This window comes from Marmota monax, unplaced genomic scaffold (assembly GCF_021218885.2).
Source record: "Marmota monax isolate L192 unplaced genomic scaffold, Marmota_monax_Labrador192_F-V1.1 WCK01_AAM20220418_F8-fsc00008, whole genome shotgun sequence".
Classification (NCBI taxonomy): domain Eukaryota; kingdom Metazoa; phylum Chordata; class Mammalia; order Rodentia; family Sciuridae; genus Marmota; species Marmota monax.
In genome coordinates this window covers 30,040,006-30,061,658 of record NW_026694432.1, presented here as the reverse complement: position 1 = coordinate 30,061,658, position 21,653 = coordinate 30,040,006, and the positions used below count along the sequence as shown (strand labels likewise).

General features: G+C 55.2%; 1 protein-coding gene across 4 annotated transcripts in view; it reads left to right on the top strand.

Annotated features, from left to right (window-relative positions):
* Nucleotides 1-21,653, top strand: part of Prdm2 (PR/SET domain 2) — a 118,988-nt gene that overhangs the window by 87,353 nt on the left and 9,982 nt on the right. The gene's annotated exons all lie outside the window — the stretch shown is intronic.

Here is a 21,653-nt window from a genome sequence, read left to right as displayed (position 1 = left end):
TGGGAGCACATTAGAGGGAAGGTGAGAGTACTTAGAGGACCAGTCTTGCTTTACACAGTGTGGTCTGTAGTCACCCCCTGGGGCCTCTTTTCATCTGTTTCTGTCTGGCATCAGCTGGGCATTTGTGATTCCAGTTGTCATGTCCTATCTAGAGGGTAGACATGTAGTAGGCCAGTGGTGCCGATAGGTACCCTGTGAACTTAATTTGGTAAGAGTGACATAAAGGGCTTCATGTACAGGGTCATAGTTTCCTTTGTGCTTGCTGACAATTTTGTTTGTGGGTGATTTATTTTTATGGATCTCCTAAGAATGAATGGAAGTGGTAACATTTGGGTTGAAAGTCGTTTCAGAATGGTGTTTTCTGCAGGTGAAAGTGGTTGGATATGAGCAGTGAACTGCAGTCCGGCACCGGAGCAGGTCTTGCTCTCACACTGTCTCCTTCCTCCTCTGGGGATGGTGGCTCCCTCAGCCTTCTCTGGCCAGTGGTGCTCCTATGGTGGGAAAACCCAGGGAGGAGAGACGTGGATGGAAGTTTGGAAATGGTCTTCAGTCTGAGTTTTAAATGCTGTGCTCGCTCGAGCGCTGAACGCTCGGCAGTGCCCTGTGGGGTCGGGAGTGTAGTGAGGTGGAGAGCACTCCTCCTGTGGGAGCCAGACCCGGTCTCCCTCCTGGCCAATCTGCCTGCCATTCTTCTGTAGCTGTGCCTTCAGTCACAAGCCTGCTCTGGTAGGTTAACTTGGGAGACCTGTGTTTGCTGTGTGTATAGAATGGGAAGGGGCCTAGATGGCCATAGTGTTTACTGGATAAGGATGCTGTCAGACCCCACACTAGACAATGGGCTGAGTCTCTCGTTGGCCTTCAGTGTCCCCAACCCTGGCCGTAGTGCCTGTGAGCTCAGGAATGAAGATGCTTACTCACTGAAGGAGGGAGTCCTCAACAAATTATTATATCTGATCAGGAAGGAACTCTGCCCCATTTTGGTTGCTTTTAAAAAGTCTTCATAGGGTTGAACTTTTTTTTTTTTTTTTAAATTAAAAAGCTAAGCACTGATAAAGCCTTCTGTCACTCACATTGTTTGAAAGCATCTCACAGCGTTTCCATTGATAAATCCCTGTCTGGGCTCACGGGGCTTCAACTTGAGAGTTACAGGTTCTTTCTAGTGGTTAATCTAGTCAACTTGGTTTACTGAGTGTTTAGTAAAGGGCAGGCTGTATTTGAGGTACTTAGGCTATATCTGTGGACAAAATGGACAAAATCCCAACTTCTGAGCTTATGTTTGCTTGGTGTCCTTTTCCCCTTTTTGATGCTTTGTATTTGGAACCTCCTCACTTTGTCACAAGTCCCCAAAGATAGGTGGTTGGGAAGGTACTTGCTTCGTGTCTGAGGGTGGACATCTACAGGACTGCAGGCCTGTGATACTTAAGTCAAGGTGACACCAAAATAATGGTTCATTGGATGCATTTAACATTTCATTTATGTGAATTTTGATTTGATATTGAAGCTCACTTTGTATAGATTGACTTAGCCATTAAAAATAAATTTATAAGTGCAGTTTACCTTGAAGATGTATTAGAGCACAGGTAGGTGAGAAGAGGGTTGACATGGACATACAGGCCACATTGAAAGGGTGTTGAGGACTTGACTGGTGGTTGGGAAAGATCTGCTATTCACTGAAGGAATCCCCAACAAATTCTTTATCTGATCAGGAAGGACCTCTGGCCCGTTTTGGTTGCTGTGTGAACCTTGCAGGCCCAGCAGGTCCTGGGCTGCTGCTTCAGGATCTGCTCTCAGTGAAGGTTCTAGTACAGCACTGCTGGGGTGTATTTGAAAGTGTGGACAGAGCATTCTCAGAGGCTTGAGGAGCTGCAGCGCTGCCCTCGAGCCCAGTGCTTTCTGAACTTCACCCAGAAAGCCTGTCCCAGCTACTTGTTTCAAGGCCCTACAGCCAGTTTTAAAAATTAGACTATTTAGATGAATTGGAAACAGGGTTGGGTAATCTTTTTAAAGGCTCTGGATAATTTCAATGTACACGTTTCTGAATTTATATTGGAAAAAGAATGTGTGCAGCTCTGAAGTGCTGTGGTGTCCCTGTGTTCCTCTTTGAGCCTCACAGTGTCACATCGTCCTTATACTCGCTGCTGAGCAGGCCCTGCTGCTGTTCTTGCTTGTCTGAAGGTTGTGGGGATGATCTCGAGAGCTGGGCTCAGAACTGTGCACTGTTGGCAAGAAAAGGGACAGGGCCTGTCGTGCAGCTTCTCCTTGGCTGATTCACGCCACAGTCAGCACTGTTGAGCGCCACCTCAGGTGCTGTTGGACCTTTCCTGCTGCAGGGCCTGCCTTGCTGGCAGGATCTTAAGTACACAGTGCTGTGGAATACAAAGAAGAGAGATGAGGTCCAGATTGTTGGGAAAAATGACATCTGCGTTGCCATTAAAATTCTAGACAAAATTAAAACATTCAGTGTCCAAAAAATGGAACAAAATTTGAGATTTGTGAGTGGGTGTGATGTAAGGAAGGAAAATGTAAACTGCTCCGCAGTTGATCTTCTGAGCCTGTGTCCCCGGCTCCCTGTTCACCCCCGCCTCCCCTGGTTCACCCCACTTCTTTCCCTGCTGGCCACTCTTATGCTCCTTCCTTCTCCAGAGTTGTTGGAAATGATCTAAAGAGATTTTGAGTGAATTTAATGTGGTTTTTGAGTGCTTGCTGCATGCTCCATACTGTGTTAACCATTTTTGAAGCTTGAATCTTCACCGAAACCCCGTGAGGTTGGTGTCGTTCGCATGCAGGGAGCAGACTTGGAAGTGCCCAGGGCACCCGCAGCTCTCAAGTGCAGGTGGAGATCTGAACTGTTTCCGGGCCACACTCTCCTGTTGATCATCTGTAGGTTTTTAGAGTTTGATTTCTTCTATTTGCAGAATACAGGCCTTGATAGCTTCTCAATTAAAGACTTTGCGACATTTGGGACTGAATGGGGGCAGTTAGGTTATGGGTGAGGTTGTCTTCCTGGTCATGGAGGCTGCTCGTTAGTCGGGGGCTGCGAGAGGCCAACTTCCATCCACTTTCCCTCTTCACAGTGGAATATGCCTCTCTTCCCCTCGCGGGGCGGCGGGTAGCTCAGTCCATTGGTTTTTAAAGCCTCTGCCTCATCAATAGTCTGACTGTTCAGCAGAAACCAAGCTCATTGTCACTCTGCCCTTTGGTCTTGAAAGTGATTCAAAGAAGGCAGCCGGGAGTCATCTCGAGTCCCGGGTGTTGCTGGAGACGTGACCTTCTGAGTCATAATTCCAAACGAGGCTGATCCAGGCCCACCTCAGAAAGTAGTGCCTTGGGTGCCATAAAACATCTGCCCATAGCAAGTTGTTTTCAAAGTATAGGATTAGGGCTTGGAGTGGGCGTGCAGACTTCATTTGCTTTCTGGATTAAGACTAAGAATTGAAAAAAACATCCTGAATGCCGTAAATAAATTACATTATGAAATTACATTCAATTGTGAGCTAATAAAAGGGGCTTGGAAATACTTTAATTATTAGAGTAAACCCGTTGGCTATTGCGGTAGTGGGACTTGTATGTGCTTGCGTTTTCCACCTCTCCTGTGCCGACTGGATTTCTTTTCAATTCTTGCTAATAGAAAGTGATAGGAAATTCAGGCAGAAGTTGCAGATGAACATATTCTGGAAGACAGTCCCTAAGTGTGCCTGTCCATGTCCAGCTGACCATTTCTGAATGCCCCTCGATGGGTGCTGCCAAGTAACTCAGTGAGTGGAGCCAGAACTGGAGTGTCACTTGGTAACGGCAGAGTCTTAGGATCTTAAAGGACAGTTTGTGTTCTGAGCAGGAACATATTTAAACTGAAAACACTTCCATATCAGTGTTTAGACAGGAGCCACTGTATACCCTAGAATTCCACTTATATAGCTACTGAGGATTAGCATTAAGTCTAAACGTAAAACAGGGCTCGTGTTAATAAGACCTGGAACTTTCTGCACAGGTAAGTGAGTAATGAAAGGGTATTTCGGCCATAGGATACAGTTGTGGTGATTTTATTTTTTAGCGTAGAATTTCAATTTAAAGTAATTGGATTTTTTAGTACTTCATTTTGCCAAAATATAATAGTTTAATATTCTTTATTGGAATGAAGTTATTTAAAACTCAGATGGCTTCAATTTTCCTTGCAGTTACATTCTCTTCTCACTTGCTTATAATCACATCCAGTCCTTGCCAGCCCAGCGAGAGTGCAGGAGCATTTTCAGATGGCTTCTATTGCCAAGCTATTATTGGATTTGTGAATTCGGGCACATTCTCCTGTAGTGATTCAGTCGGTCAGCCATTCAGAAAACGGCTTCACACTGTCAGCCTGGATCGTCAGGGTGTCTGGCTGCAAGTCTTATGGACTCTGGTCAGAGAGCAGCCCCGTGTACTGGGACTTTGAGAGGACCCTCGGGATGCAGCAGGCCTCTGTGAAGGGAGCTGAGGGTATAGACTGGCCGTTCTTACAGGAGGGGCTCTATTCTGAGTGCATCCCATGGCTTAACTGATTTTAAGATCTTCCTACCTGAACAAAATAATGTTCTCATTTACAAATAAAGAGGGGCAACATCACAGCTGTGTAGAGGGGAACCCCAAACATGCACCTGATTCCAGAATCACTGCACTCAACTGCAGCATGAAAGCCACCTGGTTCACTTGGGTTTTGGAGTCTTTTTTTATTTTCCAACTTTCTTGGCCCTCAAACACAGGGCCAAGAATGATGTCATCATTCAGAGCGTGGTTTTGTTGCAGAGAGGTTGTGGAGTGGGAATTAGCATTGGTTTTGAACTGCTGATCTGGGATTTCATTCCCTGGGTATCCTTTGTAACAGGCGGCCTGGTCTGCAGTGGAGTCACACCTGCTTTCACCCCTGCCGTGTTAGGAGTGGTATGTTTTCCTAGGAAGTATTCGATGATTGGTGGCCACGCTGGCTCTGTGTCCTGGATGGCGTTGGCAGTGACTGCTAATGCTATTCAGTGCCAGGCACTCAAGTGCTCACAGTAGTGAACCTCAGAAGGTGCCAGTGAGCAGCCACAAGGCTTTGGTAATCCACCCCAGTAAGGGGCAGGACGTGGGTGATGAACTTGGGTGTTGGTGATGGCTTCGGAACCTTTGGAGAAGGCTACTGGGGAAAGTGCTCACACTTTCCAGAAGCCCTGAGAGACAGAAAAGAATCTTTATGGAGGCTGAGAATGTGGTCACAGCCCTTTCCTCTCCTTTCTCTGCCATGGTGTTCTGCACGGCGCTCAAGCCTTCTGTGCATTCTGTTAGGACTCACACTTGTCTGTTGCCCGCTCCCTCCTCGGAGGAGGCTATGTTCCTGGCATCTGGAACAGTGCCTGGCAGGCAGTAGTTGCTTAGTAAATGTTTGTTAAGTGGAATCTTTGAATTCTGGCTGTGTCTCATACTCTCACTGGAACCTTAACCCCTGCAAGTTACTTAACCTCTCTGAACCTGGTTTTCTGTATATCAAATCGGGGTGATCAACCTGACCACAAAGATCACTGTGAAGACATCAGACAACACCTGAAAGACCACAGGTGCTGCCCACCGTTGTAAGTGCCATCACCAGGAGCTGCTGTCATTATTAGTGTTACTCAGAGGTGTTCTCTTGAATCCCAGTTTGGGTCTGGTGGGAGGTCGAGGCTGCTGCTTATACCATGTGCTGTGTGAGATTTCACAACAGCCTGGATTGCTGAGGCCAGAACATTCCTGCCTCTGCCTGTGACTCTGCTGCTTCCGCCAGCAGGGACACCAAGGGCCTTCACTGTGCCTCAGCAGGGCCAGAGCTGTTCATGTATGTACCCGGTAGCTAGCTGCCTTTCTGTGGCTCCCCGCCCCCCGCACATATCAGAGGTAAAGAGAAGCGAGCTGTGACGATAGGAAATCATTTTCAAGTTGAAGTGAGAAAAGTGATTCATTTTTATTCTGTTACTCCTCCACAGGACTTTTTATATTTATATCTTGGTTTTGGACTTCAGAGCCAAATATAAATTTTCAAAGGCCTGGGTTCAGAAGAAAACATTTCATTAGCTCCATGAAACTAGGAGAACTCAGCCAAGGCCCTCGATTTGCTGAGATCACATGACACTTGAAAGTTCTCGCCATCCACTGCAGAAGGGCTGTGCACATATTGACCCATTTGGTCTTTACAACAATCCCGTGAAGTGAGTACTTTTATGTCCTCCCATTTTACAGATGGGGACACAAAGGCAAAGGAAACCTTCACAGCTTGAGGTCACAGAGGTGCTAGGAATGCAGTCCAGAGGTCCCTCTCCTCTTCATTGTGCCTCTGCCTCTTGGTCATTGATCTGGGAGCGGGGAACAGAAGGCAGCCCCTGTCATGCCCCTGCCACTGCCTTCTGGTGGCATCTCCTTTAGGAAGCAAAGGGACCTGCCCTAGGGGACAAGAGACACCAGCTGAAGAGACCAGAAAATACCGGGAGGTAAAGAGCTGAGGTCCTCCTAGGAGAAGTCCCTCTTGGGTGCTTGGGAAACTGGCCTGGCACGCCTGCCTTGGCACAGCTGCGTCCACCTGCTCGCTGTTGGGGAGGAGTGGACTCGAGACTGGCCATCTGGAGAACAGAACCTGGCTCACTGGTGTCAGCATTTCTTCCATCTTTTCATAGAAGTCTTCCCGTGCCATGGTGGGCAGGTGGCTTTTCACTTGTATGGGGAGCAGCTGCCTGGGGTGCAGCGTGGAGCCTGGGGCTCAGTTTGCACTTGGGAAAAGAGGGCCAATGTCCCTGGGTCTGCTTTGGATGCAGGCAGGGGGCTGGTTCTGCAGCGCCAGGTGTGTGCTGCTGTGATCTCACTGTATCCCCACTTACCTGCTGTGCTCTGGATACTGTCACCTTCCTTTGAAGGCTCTCAGTAGCCATCAGCCAGCACTCCCCTGTGGAAAGGGACGCCGTGGGTGATTCCAACATGCGGGACTTAGAGCTGCCACACAGTGAGCCGAGAGCTTGAGATGCCATCTCTCCTTGAGGAGGCGGCGTCCTTACCCTGCTCTCCCTGTCCTTGGTGATGGTGTGATCTGCACGCCTTGGTCTCTCTCAGACCTGCTTGGTGGGAAGCGAGGCAGTGGGGCTGGGCCTCATGAGAGCACCCAGGAGCCACCCCAAGGGACAAGCGGGTTAATCCTAGGATGGGGTTTTCTGACCCAGTTTGCTCGCGTTCAGCTAGCCAGGTCTCTGCTGTTGATTCTTTGCTGATGAGTGCCGTTGCCGGGCTAGTGACCTCTAGACGGGAGAGTGTCCAGTGTGACAAACGCATGGACTGTAATTTCCCCCTAAGCTCCTAAAAATGTGTTCAGCACTGAGTAGTGGAGAGAATGAAGTGTGGGTGCAAGGGTGGAGACAGTCTGCACTAGGGGGCACCTGAATTCTCAAGCAGAATAGCTGTCTTCCCCATCGCCCTCCATCCTTCCATCTGGGTGGAAAGTAGGTCTTGTGTTTGGTGCCAGGTGCTTATGAGTGACAGAGCTGGTGGCTTTGGGCACCTGGTCCTTTGGCTGTAGTCTCGTCATTCTACCCCAGGGCTGATGGGTTTCTCTTCCTGATTTGCTCTGGAATTTTTTTTCAGAACTTATCTAATAGCCACGTATTTTAGGCTACTTTGAATTTTACAAGTGAATTTGGTGAAATTGAATCTGGTAACCTTGCCCTCAGGTGGGACCAGCGCTTCTGTCCATATCAGTAAACTCGCGCAGCACATGGTGTGAAGTATGTGCTGTGCCAAGTTATTTCATCGCTGCGATGAATGATATGTTTCTACCTTTTAAAATATTTTTAAAGTTGGAGCCTGCTAGTGCCAGGTAACATCAGGCCTTGCATTAAGGCGATGTTCTGAGTCGTGTGGGACACGTGATTCGTGGGGGGAGCATCTTGCTCACCCAGTGTGAAGGGTCCTGTTAATTTGAACTTGAGAAGCTGCGGCTCCTGCCTGTGCCCCGGCTGGATAAAGGAGCTCAGTCTGTGGTGTTGCTGATGCTGGCTCCGTGGACCACCTACAGCAGAGTCACCTGGGTGGTTTGGTGAAAGTGTCAGACCTACTAAGTCATAATCTCTGGGGTGGGACTTTGAAATATTCACTATATCAGCGTCTCTGAGGAGTCTTAGCCAGACCTCAAGAGTTCTCCATTCCGTCTTGGGAGAAAAATGAGTAAGGTGGATCACGCTGCTCATCACTTTAACTTTTACTCTTTGGCCTGTAATTTTGGGTTCTTTCCCTTTGCTTACTTATAGTCCCTGGTGGATTCCAGCACTTCTCACCTCTCACAGGTACTTCACTATGCTTGTCCTATTCCTTGTGACCCACGGCACACGGTCTGGGGCGTCTTGAGAGTGGGATACTTCTGAGTGCCCGAGCAGAGGTGGAATCATGGTGCGTGGACTTGTCGTGGACCAGCTTGGCACAGCCCAGCACCTGCCTGTGCCCACTCCCCACTCCACCAGCTGTGGCAGCACCGTGGAATGATGGGGTCAAGGAAACCAAGGTCCTAGAGTCAAGCTACCGGTGTGACCCTGACTTGTGGCTTCTGAGTTTGAAATGTGAATCTTGGGGCAGTTCATTGCCTCCCCTGGCTAAATAGAGCATTGTTGGGAAAAATGATCGATTGAAACCAAGTCGAAAGAAAAGGATCAGTTCCTTGGTGAAAGTTAATTACAGCCTTAAAGGGTCAGTGCCTGAGGCATGGTCCGTCCTCTAGGTTGAGAGGCGGGGTGGCCGTCAGCAAACCCTAGAGCCCCCAGGAGGCTGTGCTGCCCGGCTTGTTGCCTCAGGCGTTGGGGAGACCCCCCACCCCGCCCGTGTCCACACTGGCTCACTGCCCCACACCCCAGTCCTCGGACTTGGCCTGTCGGACCCACGCTGAACCACCCGGACTTCAATATTTCTTCAGATTGTTAAATTTAGTTTGGGGACCTAAAAATGGGGTGACCCTTTTCCTGGCACCTTTGTCCCTGACACCAAGAGCTCCCTCTCTGCAGAGACACCCAGTGCATGGTGATGGGCACCTTCCCTCACATGGCTCTTTGCAGTTTTGCTCAAGATTTTAAGGAATCCCCTTCTTGTTGGACCTCAGCCCTGGTTGGCTGTGCTGTGCGGCAGGTCTGGCTGTGAGCGAGGCTGTTCCCATAACTGGCTGCTCAGCCTGGTGACTTCCCCATCGCCTGTGAGTCAGAGCTGCCTGCTAAGGTGATTCAGCTGACGAAATCCAAGGGCATTGGCCTGGGCACTCTGCTGAAGGAAGCAGGCCTCAGCCCTCTCCAGGAGTCCCCTGCCTGGGCAGTACTGGCTTGAGGACACTTTTGCAAAAGCACAGGGCCTGAGAGTGTGGAGTGGCCCCAGAATTGTACTGAAATTTTGTTAGAATACCAGCTGTAATGTGCACTGTTGCCTCTGATGTCCTGGCCACTGCTCACGGGGAGAGCCCTTGCGCTTCATTTCCCAGCAGCCTAGTTCAATGCATGCCAAAGGCCACTCTGTTTGTTTCCAGACCTGTTTATGCCACTTGTATTTATTGTTGCACTTGTATGATTTAATAGACATCATTCAAACTAAACTTGTTTATAAAACAGCACCTGCGCAGAGGCACAGGCCTGTATCTCAGGAGGCTGAAGCAAGAGGCACCCACATTTAAGGCCAACTTCTAAAATTTAATGAAACCCTGTCTCAAAAGAAGGTGTGGCTGGGGATGTGGCTCTAGTAGGACACCCCTGGGTTCAGTCCCCAGTATTAAAAAATAAAAATTAAAAAAAAAAGTTGTAGCCCAATTCGTTGGGGAACAGCAGCGGTTAGATGTATGGGGAGCAGGGTGGAAATGAGGTGTGGGAAGGTGTTCAGTCGTATTGCTTTTTATAAGTGTTTCATTTTGAGAACTAGAAATGCTAGATGGTGCCCCATGGACCTGATCTAGTCAGGAAAGGCAGAGTGGATGTTGGCATTCATTCTCTCTCTCTCGTCTCTGGCGTGGAGCTGCGGCCTGTGCTGTCTGACCCCAGCGCTGTTCTAGGCACTGAAGGACCTAGCAGAGAACAAAGGGAGATTCTTACTTGTGACATTCTAGTGACAGACAACAAACCAGCATATACAGAGTGTCAGCTGGAGAACACTGCAGGGAGAAGTAGGATGGGGAATACAGTTCTGCAGAGAAGGGGGTGGTCCCCAGTTTAAACATCCGGGTCAGGAAGCCTGGCCCAAACAGGAGCGTTTAAGCAAAGACTTGGAGATGAGGGCCAGGCCTGCTGCCCTCCCCGCCCCGAGCACTGGCACCAGAATAGCGCGTGCAAAGGTCCTGAGGTAGAACCTTGTGCATGCTCAAGGGGTGGTGGGGCCAGGCTGAGGGTCAGGGGTTAGCTGGGGCCAGAGTTGGTTGTTGCAGCCACTCTGAAGACTGGGCTTCTACTCAGTGGAAGTCATCAGAGAGCTTTAGAGGAGGAACAATACCATGTGATGTGCCTCTTAAAAGGCTCTCTCTGCTGGTCTGTTGAGAACAGACCCGGAAGGGTGGAGTAGAAACAGGCCAGTCAGGACGGCGTGGCTGCCCTGCTGTCACAGCCGGGTTCTGGACTTCTCTCAGAGAAGTTGGCTGAAGGCTGGGGAGGGCTATTGGTGGGGTACGGCCAGGGGAGTGGAGGGGCCTGGGGAGGAGCTGGGGACTAGGAGCAGCAGGTCTGTGGGGACATGCGGGCCCTGGGCCAGTTAAGCTCGCCCTGCTGTCACCTCAAGGCGGGGGCAGGGGAAAGGACCAGGCCGGGTGGCAGTCGGGGGAGCCCCTGCTACACGTGGTGCCAAGGCCAGGGGTTGGGATCCCAGGGAGTGAGCGAGGGGAGCAGGTGCGCCTCCTCCCCCAGATGAGGGAGCCACGCCGAGGCCCCCAAGGCCCCAGTGCTTCCCGGTGCAGGGAGGAGGGAGAAGGGCCCCGGGGGCTTTGAAGCGTGGTGGAGGTCGCTGCTGACCTTGGCAGACACCTGCCTGCACTGGGATCCAGAGGGCAGGGGAGACTTGGGCCTGGCCCACTGCGCGCCCTGCAGGCCCTGAGGAGTGACGGAGGTGACAGGGACCCTGGAGGAAGGAGGGAACTGCTGGAACATCCCTGCCCTGTGGTGGGTGCAGGGGGCCCCGGGGCTGCGGCCCTGGGGAGGAGCTGGGCTCAGGTGGAGGAGGCGCCCAGGGAGCCGTGGGTCTTCCACACTGTCCGGCCCTGTGCGGTGGGAAGCAGGAGGGGAGGAGCCCCTGGAGAGGGGAGCGGGACCCTGGCCCAGGTGGGAGGGCTGCCGGAGGCGCTGGGGGCCACGTGGGTGGGAATGTGAGTCAGAAAGGACGCCATACCCCTGCTTCTAGGGGAGGGTTGGGGTGTCCCCACTGGGATTCTTGTTTTGAGTGGCCCCCCTCTGGGCAGCACACAGAGGAAGAGGGTCTGCCCGTGTTGTCGCAGGCACCATGCCGGCTGGGTGCAGTGCTTCCCCTCCGGGTATGGCTGGCCTCATGCCTTGGCACTGGGAGGGTGGGCGACTAGCTCGACTGCTGGCGGGGGAGCTGGGCCTGTCAGACGCTAAACCTCCTACACCTGGGCTTCTCGGCCTCCCTAGGAGCCGAGTCAAGCCAGGTGCGTCAGAGGGCCTTCCCTGCAGGCAGGGGTAAAGCCGGGGCCAAGGACTGAGTGCCGTCTGGTGGAGGTGGCAGGGATGGGGTCCCGCCAGGAGGCTCTGCATGAGGAGGCTTGCTCTCCTGGTCTGGAGTAGAGGCTCTGCACCCCATTTCTGAGTCATGAACTGGTCTGCACAGCAGGTGCATGTGTCCCTGTCTTGTCCAGGGAAGCAGCTGCCCACAGCCACCCTCGGCTCACCTGCCATTCCTCTTGGGGAGGGGCTTCTCAGAAAAACCATTCCTGCAGGAGGCCAAGACTGGCCCCATCTAAAGTCCATGACCTGTCCTCAGCTGCCCAGAAGCCCTTGGATCTGCTACTTGTGAAAGGCCAAACATCCTGTGATGCCGGAACTGTCACTTGAAGTTCCTGAAAGGCCTAAGGAGACTTGAGTTCTTGACCCCATCTCTCTCAGTGTGCCAACGCCCCCAGGTCCCTGCGTGACACTTACAGCCTGAGCCCCAGTGAGATCAGGAAAGAGTTGGGGATGGGGTTGGGAAGCAACAGAATGTCCCCCTCTGTCCCAGCACCGGTCATTAGGGGCAGAAATCTCTCTTCTTGGGGTGAAGTCATCTATGACCCCTCCCCACCCCCTGCATGAAGTAAAGCAGAAGGCAGCATCACCAAGGGAAGCAGGTCCCAAAGCGACTCCGTCTTCCGTGAACCCAAGTTTGAGGGCTCGTGGGCGTGTGCCTCCTTTCTGTGGCCAGGTCCCCCATGCTGAGTGCTGCTAGGCTCTCCTCCTTCTCAGCAGGGTTCAGTTTTTAATTATATATTACGCAGCAAGGTTCCCCATTCCTTCACAAAGGCCGAGGCCAGGTCGCTCCCTGCTGAATTCCCAGGCCAGCCCAGGTCAGTGCGCACGCTCCTTGGGCATCTCCTTGGGCATCTGCAGCTCCAACCATCGGTGGGTCAACAATATTTGGGAAACAATCGCATCTGCCCTGACCATGGAGAGACTTCTCCCTTGTCATTCTCTAAACATGATTTATGCAAATAAAGTGCCCTTTTATATCAGGGCTTGAGCCTCCGCAGATTGTGTCACGGGAGTCCTGGAGCCCATCCCCTGTGGCTGCCAAGGGACGGCCAGGAGGTGCGGCTTGAAGGTAACTTGAACATCTGGTTCTGACTCACCGTGGATTAGCAGGCCTGTGCACTTTGGTGGCCCCAAGGACATCCCCCCATGGTAGCCCAGCACATGTGCAGAGTTGGAAGTCAGATTCTTAAAGAGAGAACCAAGCTGAGTTTAGAACATGCTATCTTCTATGACTGATTTTAGAGAATTTCCATTCAAAAAGGTAAAATATATTTGTGATGCTTAAAGGGCACCCCCTATAGCGCAGCATAGGCCTCTGAGCAGAGCAGGCTTCTTTGGGTCCCCAGAAGACATCAGGCTGCTCCCACCACACCCACGGAACCCGATAGGTTATCAGATCAGTGGGGGAAATGTGTCTGGGCACATGACAAGCTGTCTCCTCCTCTTGGGGATTTGAACTGCCTGGCGGCGCGTGAAAAGCCCAGGAATCCCAAAGAGACCCACCTGTATGACTTCACAGGCCCATGCTCTACCGCCAAGTGACTTGGGCTTCAGTCCTGACTCTTGTGTGTTCTTGGGCAAGTTGCCTAACTCCTCTGTGCCTTGGTTCTTCATCTGTGAAATGCAGAGTACCCATCTCACAAAGTTCTTGTGAGGATTCAATCTACTGCTTATGTCCAACGCTTGGCACAGAGTAAACTTGGTGATAGCTGCTGTGACTCGTGATCATGACAGCGTCCGGGCCAGGCCCACGGAAGGCTGTTTGGCAAATGCTGGTAGCATGGATCATTAGGAGGGCCTCATTCCACCTGTGCTGCTTGGCCTTGAGCCCCTGGGCTCCATGAGGGTAGCTCCTCTTGCCCAGGGAACGAGTGGCTGGCTCCCCACCTGAGCAGGGTGCAGAATCTGGTGAGGGCTGAGCCGCCTGGACCGCGCCAGACAGCGCCACCATCTCATCGCTTGTGCATCAGGCTGGACTCTCCAGTGGGCCACCTTCCAAACAGTCAGCGGGACCCAGGGCTTTTGGGGTGGTGGCAAGGGATGGGGAAGGTGCTTGAGTGGCCCTGCCTCCCATCCCATGCTAGGGTGCCCTTGCCTTTGGGCAGCATCGGGCTGCCTGCTTGTACCTATTCAGGCACGTAGTGAGCCGTGTCTGGGACGCCCTGCCAGCCGGCCGTGCCAGCCTTCCCAGGCAAGCTGGGATGAGCCCCCCGGGCAGCAAGGGAGCCCCCTGCGCTCCTGTACCTTCTCCATGGAGATGAGAGTGGTCGCCTCAACAGCATCCCCGGGCTGCTCCGTGCCCTCCGTCTGCACCCAGCAGAACACCAAGTTCTGGGAGTCCTGGTGCAACACAGGGCTTGGGAGGCGCCTCATGAGGGTGGGGCTCTTCTCTGACCTCGTCTTCTAACTGCTTTGACCTAGATCAGTGGTAGCAATGATGAAGTCCGAGGGTCCCTGTGGACTCCTACCTGTTGAAGAGCTTTCCTTCCAGGGTGTCGCAGGAGAACACCTCCTGCTGTCCCAGCCAGGGAGTCCACCTTGGCCAGCATCGGGCCCCTGCTCATACTTGGGTTTGGCCATGTTTCCTTCTCTGCCTCCTTCCCATTCTTGGGAGTTGTTTTTGTTTTTTGAAGAAAGCAGGCTATTGTGGCTCAACTGGAGGGAAAGCGAGGGCAGGAGACGGCAGCTGGCTGCTGCAGCCATGCTGGGGTGCTGGGAAGCAGGGGTGGGGACGTGCTTCCTGCAAGGCTGACATCCCTGGACTGGAAGCCCTGTGCTGATCATCGCAGGGAGGGTCTGTCGAAGAGGCCCGAGGCTGCAGAGTCGCTTCACCACATTGCACAACAGGGGAGCTCGCCCCAGGTCTGGCCAGGACCTCGGTAGTGAGCAAAACCTTCGGGAAGCCAGGTCCTAGGAGAATTTGGTTCTTGAGCCTTGTAGACAGGCACACTCGGGGTTTGAATGACAAACCTGAATAGGTACAAGCAGGCAGCCCGATGCTGCCCAAAGGTTCCAGGTTTGCTGTTTCGGGCTTGGGGAGCATTCCCTGAGCACCCCGGTGCTGGGGTGGGGCCGCTCCATGGGAGAGAAATGGGTGGGTTCCCCGGCTTCCCGGGCTGGCTGTCCACCGGGGTGTTCCAGAGTGTCTGTGCCCTCGCTGGGAAGCGCCTCCCGGGTTCCTGTCCGCGTCTGTTGGGGCTTCACCTTACACTCCCTCCCCAAATAAGGAGGGAGCCAGTCCTGTCCCCACTTTCTCACGAGCTGCGTGTGTGTGGCCACGAGTGACTTGCACACTCGCGCTCAGTGTCCTCATTTGGAAGTGCGTGGCCAGCGCCTTCCTTTCCTGGCAGGAAGGGAGACAGTCCGGGGATCTCCTCGCTGGCGGCTGCCTGTGGGTGAGGTCAAGGCGGCTGCCGGCCAGGCCTGCCTTGCTGCTAACTGGGTCAGGTGTTACCAGCTTGCCACATGTTGGTACTTAGAGTTCTGGCCAAACTGGTTTGGGGAACTTGTGGCCTTTGAGACCTCGAGACTTGGCCTGAAAGCCCCACGGGCAGGGCATGCTGGTCTTTAGGTGTGCAGAGGCCTGTCAAAAGCCCACTGGGCCAGGCCTCCCTCGGGGCTGTGGAGAGGAAGGAGAATGAGTGGCCGCCAGGCAGCTGGCCCTGGGTGAGGTCTGGGAGGAGCCCTTCCCTTCTCCTCAGCTCTCAGTGACCCCAGACAAGTCCCTTAGCCCCTCTGTTCTGCTGTCCCCTCAGCCATAAGCAGGGCAGAGCGGGGAGAAGCGAAGCGGCCACCTGAGCACCACTAGTGAGCTGTGCCTGCTTCCCTGGGTCCTGCACCCCAGGAGTGGCACTGGGAACCGACACCTCGATCGTCCAACTCAAGGAACCCCCGCAACTCTCTAGGCCAGTATTTTGGCCTTTGCCCTGTCCCCCTAGGACCTCGTGCCATGCGAGGGACTTTCTCCACAGAGGTCACGGACACTAGCCTCCCACCTCACTGTCAGTGCCCCTTTCCACGCACCGCTGCTGCTGCTCCTGGGTGGCTGTCCCCAGCCCCGCCCTCCAGGACCTCATCAAAACCAGGTTCTGCGCATCTGCAGAACCAGCTGGCTCCCAGGAACCGGGATGCTGCTGGCCCACAGGCCACACCAGTGGCTCGCAAAGCCGACCGTCAGTCCCGTGCCCGGCTGTACCCCCAGCTAAGGAAAGCGGCGTCTCTAGGGATGGGGGCCGGCACCGCGGCAGAATTTCAAACCCCCAGGGCTCCTCTGAGCTGCTCTGCTCCCAGCCCAAAGCAAACTTAAGCCTCTTAAGTGTGTGTGTCCACCTCTGCCACCCTGGGGTGCTGAAGTGCTCTCTATCCTGTCGCCAGGAGGGCTGTGTCAGGGACAGGGCGTTGGAGCAAAAGGTCCTGATGCGGAGCTTAACGCCGCCCTGATCAGCTGAGAGAACTCTGAGGTCCAGTTTCTTCTCCTCGGAGCCTCAGACCCTCCCCTGTAAAACAGGGTTTGGTGGGTGGGATTTGGGGAACCCCTGCAAGCACCTGACATAGCCCCCCGAACATAGTTAAATGTTTCTTTGCTTGAGATCTCATTTTACAAGTGAGTCTACTGTGGCTCAGAGAGGGTGGGGCATTTTCCAGGGGCTACACAGCAAGTCAGCGATGGAGCTGCGTCTGAACTGGGCTCCTGCATTCCAGCCCTGCTCCTCCTCCCCCTCTGTTTCCCACCCCGTGCTTCCTGGCCTGGGTGCTTCATCTGCATGGAAGGGGCCTCCCTGGAGCAAGAGGCCGTGGCTGCTTTGGGAGATACCATTCCTGGAAGTGGCTGGTGACCCTGCAGGTCCCACGGTGGGCCCCCACCCTGCCCACGGGGAACTGCAGCCTCCTCCCTCCCACCTGCTCCCCCAGCCTCTGCCTCTCCTCTGCCTCTGGCACAAGTGTGGGAGCCCAAGCTGACTCTGAACGCACGTGCTCGAGAATTTAGAGTGTGCAGGATGTCCGTGGCCGGCTCTTGGCCCAAACAGCTCTGAGGACGGCTGTTCCCGGAGAGCACGGGAGGGACAGGCAGGTGGCTGGCCTGGAGGAGCACCTTGGCCTGGCACGGCCCTGGCACCCTGGAGAGTACCTGTCCTCTGGAAGCCTCAGGTGCCCCCGGCCCTCCTCCTGCTGCCCTCGGCCGAGTTCTCTGCACCCGGCCTCCATTCCCTCTCCACCTCCTCTCTTGAACTTTCAGGCGTTTGTCCCCGGGAAGCCATGGAGTCTCAGGACCCTGATGCCTGGTGGCTCATGCTGGTGCCCTGGGGGCTCTTGGGTTGGTCTCCCCGCTATCTTCACCAGCCGTGTCCTGGAGGCGCTGACACCTTGACCCTGCTTCCTCCAGCCGTGCTCGGGTCATCGCTGCCCTCTGCCCTCGGGCCTGGATGCTGACAGGCATCGTTCTCGTCCCCGCCAGCCTCCTCCCAGTGCCTGCCTGAACTCCCCCCTGAGTGTCCAGCTGAATCCTCCCAAACTGAATGGAGTCCCCAGGAAGCCGCCCCCCTACTCCTGGGTGGAGGCCCTGCTGCTCTGGAGTCAGATGGACTCTCCCCATGTCCCTGCGTCTGGTTCACCAGCAGATCCTGCCAACACCACTAACTAGCACATCTGGCCAGCTGCCAGAGGGCCACTGCCATGGCCTCTTCTGGGGCAGCCGCTGCTTCCACACTGGGCTCCACACTTCTGTTCCTTTCTACCCTCAGGGTGCAGCACAGTGGCATGTTGGGTCGCTCCTCTGCTCAGAAGGACAGCCATGCTCCCATATCACCGGGACAGGCACACCTACCTCAGGGCCTTTGCACTTACTGCCCCTACCACCTCCAAGTCCTGGCAGGAACACCACTGTTTCTGAGGCCTTCCTCCTCCTCTTGACCACGCCTCTCCTTCTGTGCACTCCCAAGCTCCTCTGCTTCCCTCCCTGAGCTGCCGTCACGGCTGTCACCAGGCTGGGGAAGAAGGCTGAAGGAGAGAGTCTGAGGAGATGTAGACGGGGCGGCCTCCCCAGTGGAGGCGTGTCTTGTGGACTCCCTCCCCTGCCTTGCTGTGTGTGGCCTGCTCTTTGTGTTTACCGTGCTGTCTGTTCTTAGAGGCCAGGGACACGGCATGTGCGGCCCCTGTTTCTCTGTGAGTCACTCTTCCTGTCACTAAGTTCTCCTAGTGATGGGTTATCCCCCTGGGAAGACCCCAGAGAGGAGAGGCCCCACCGGCCTCCCCAGAGCCTCCTGACCTTTGAGCCTAGGAAAGCCACTTGAGGGCTGGGTGCTTCCTTCCCTGGGTCTCGGTTGCTCTGGGAGACGCCCAGGCCAGCAGGGACATCAGAGTCCTCGGAGTTTCTGGGTGGCTGTGCGCTCGGAATCTTCCTGATGTCCCCGCGTCACCTGCCCTCCTCCCCGTGTTCTCAGCTTCAGTTCCTGTGTGTATCTCATCATCTCCGCTTACTCCTTAGTAGAGACCAGAGGGGCTGAAGGAGGACTGGTCATCTGGGGGCCAGGGAGGGGTCATCCGGCTCCCTCTGCAGAGTCAGAGGACTCCGCTGCACGGAAAGAGCCGCGCGGGCCTCCAGTTCTTCTGTAGACAAAGCGCCTGGCACACGCACAGGCACACATCCAGCAAGTATTTAACCGCTCTCCATGTGACAGCAGCGGCCTGGGAGCTGGGGACACATGAGGGACAAGACAGCCTCTGACTCCTCCCTCCTGGCACCAGGCACAGAGCGTGTGGATGGGGAAGAGCACAACAGGGACCTGGGGAGGCGGGGTGTCCAGGGCGGGGACTTGTGGCTCGCTGGGGAGGAGAGGCTGGAGCAGACTGGAGGGAGGAGGGTGAGCCCTTGACAGGGGGAAAGCCTTCCCTGCACTGAGTCCCCTGGGCAGGAACAGATCCTGGGAACCCGGAGCCCAGGGCTGGGGCAGAGGCTGCCTGTTGCTGCCTCCAGGCGATGCCTCTGGGCCACGGAGAGATCCCATAACCCCAAGGAGCAACGGGGATGCTCGTGGTGCTCTGGAGGCTCGGGAGTCATCTTCTGAGCCCTGCCCTGGAGCCCCGTGGGGACTGGGAGCTCTGCTCCTGCCTCCTGCGTGGGTCAGGGGTGGGCTGAGGCTGTGAGGCCCCGGGCACCTCCCTGTTGGTCCCTGTAGATTCTATGTTGTGCCGCTGGGAGGGCCGCTCTGCAGGTGGCCACTCTGCAGGTGGACACAGGGCTCAGAGCTGAGCTCCGGGCCGCCCCTCCCACCCCCACCTCCGCTGTCAAAGTTTCCACCACGTTGAGTGACAGGCTTTGACATGTCTTCCTGCTTTCTGGTGGTTGCTGTTCTCCTTCAACTCAGTCTGGATGCGCTGGGGCCAGGGTCATCAGTGGCGTGTGTCTCACTGTCATGGATGTCCGCAGGAACCCATGAGGTCCACCCGCCCCGCCGTACACTGAGTGCATGGACTTCTTGGGGTCTGAAGCCTGCTCAGCGGAACATCGTGCAGCCTGTTCTCTGTTCCTTGGGTCTGGACGTCTGCTGTCCACTCACTCTCTGGTGCCGGAACAACCAAGTGGTTCTGTCCTAGACCACATGGTCTCCTGGGGCACCCCGATTCCTCCAAGTCACAGAGACTGAGACTGCCCGTGTGGGGATTGTGCTGGGAGAACCTGGCCCAGGGCCACTTTTCCTCAAGAGGGCGGCTGGGGAAGTGTCCCCAGAGCAGTGGTTCTCAGCCGTGGCTGCACCCTGGAATCACCAGGGAGCTTAGAGATACTGCCTCGTCCCACCCCAGAGAGTCTGATGTCGTGACCTCCCGTGGCCTGTTCTTCTCGGGCAGATCTCAGAAGAAGCCAGGGCTGAGTGTCACCAGGAGAGGGTTCTGCCCAGGGCAACTGGAGTCCTGAGCAGTGAGGGTGCAGGAGGGCAGCAGCAGTGGGACCCTGTGTGGGGGGTCACTTGGACGCGTCCTGGGAGCTGCAGTGGTGATAGCAGGGTTGCCCTTTGAGAGGGAGAAGGTCACACTTCTGTAGAGCGGATGGGAGAGGAGCCAGTGTGGAAGGGACAGGCCCCGGGGTTGGGCCTTGCAGGTGAGCCGGGGGAGCAGCCCCTGGTCAGGCCCAGCAGGAGAGGGAGGAGGGACAAGTTCACTCCAGGGGCTGTGGCTGAAGGGGGGGGTGTCATAGGTCGGATCAGGATCTGAATGTGAGGGGCTTTCCAGAGTCCAGCGGGGTCATGTCGGTGGGTAAATGGGATCCGAGCCTCGGGGCTGCTGTGAGCTGGGCCTGGGCACCGGCGTCATGGGTCTCTCCATTCTCCATGGGGAATGGAGAGGCCGCGCCTAGGGTCGTCTCTGGAGGGCGTTGTCACAGAGGCGACAGGCTTAGCATATGGTCTCCTGGGGGCACCCCAGAGCCCGTGTTCCATCTGAACTTACCCAGGAGGAGCCCTGTGGCTTCAGACAGGTCAGCTGTCTTGGTCAGTGCCAGCTGCCGTGACAAAATACCGTGGATTGGGTGCTTAAATGACAGAAATTAACCTTCTCACGGTGCAGAGGCGGCAAGTCTGAGAGGAGGGAGCCAGCGTGACCAGGTTCCGGTGAGGCCTCTTCCTGACTTGCGGATGGCCATCTCCTCGCTCTCCTCCCTGGCTTTTTCTCAGTGCACATGTCTGTGTTGAGGGAGGGACGGACGGGGAGAGATCCTTCTTCTAAGGGCACTAATCCCCTTGTAAGGGTCCCACCCTCATGACCTTATCATGACCCGCTTACCTTCCAACCCAAGGTCCCACCTCCAGGCTGGGAGTAAAGCTGTGAATTTGGGACAACAAACATGGAGCCCGTAACTTGAACCCTCTCTAAAGCATGTCCCCCTCCCTCACCAAGGTCAAAGTCAAGGACACAGAGATGCTTGGGCACTTACATGGCCCTGTGTGGGGTGTTTCCCCCTCTTGAAGGTCACCTCCCTTCCCCCTCTGGGGTGCGTCTGATGTCACTGCTGCAAACTCTGCAGTCACCTCCATCTGACGGCTCTTTTCTTCCTCTTCCATTCATTTTGCTGCTTCCAGTTGGCCATGGACGTGCAGACCACCCAGCCACTCTGGTGTGAAGAGCCGCGGGCACTGGGTATGCAGCAGAGGGCTGGGGCTGGGCTGCAGCCTGAGGCGCTGGTCACAGTGCTGCTGCAGCCAGCCTCCGCCAGAGTTTGCAGAATCAGGGGCATCCGTCACGGAGGGCAGGCCTTCTGCCTGTTCCCTGGTGGTGAAGGTTCAGGAGCTTCGAGTGAGAGCTGATTGGCTAACACTCATTTGTGGGCAACTCTGGGGTCCTCATAACCAGCAAGGAGCAGCCTGTAATCCCTGTGCTTGCCCCACGGGGATGGACTGAGGGCAGGGCTGGGGGCACCGCAGGGGTCCTCGCGCCTGAGAGGCTGGTTCTGCCTACCTGGCTGGCAGGCTCAGCCTGGGAAGAGTGTGTCCGGCGACATTTCCCTCGGGGGCACCGTGAGGGGTGTCTTGTTGTCCATGTTAGGACCCCCCTTCTCTCTTGAGTCACTCATCCAGCCTCCCCAGGCCCGCGCGCTGGCTCTACCCAGGGTGGCCTGTGCCGGCCCAGCTCATAGGCCCTCATCATGCCCGCAGGTGGCCACCAGCACTCCCTGCTCTAGGTCTCGTGCTAACACAGGGCCTCAGCAGTGAGCGGGTCCTGGTCCCTGCCCACAGTACTCCCTTTGGGAGGTGGAGACTGGCAGGGAAGAAGTAAACAGCCCCACAGGCAGGGGGACTGCTGTGAGGGAAGGATCCAGAAGGAACAGAGAAATAGGGCCAGTGCTGGAGAGCAGCAGGGGCCAGTGTGGGGGCCACGTTGGGGAGACTGGAAAGGCCTCGCGAGAAGGGGACACACAGGCTGCGTCCTGAAAGGTGAGGAAGAGCATGG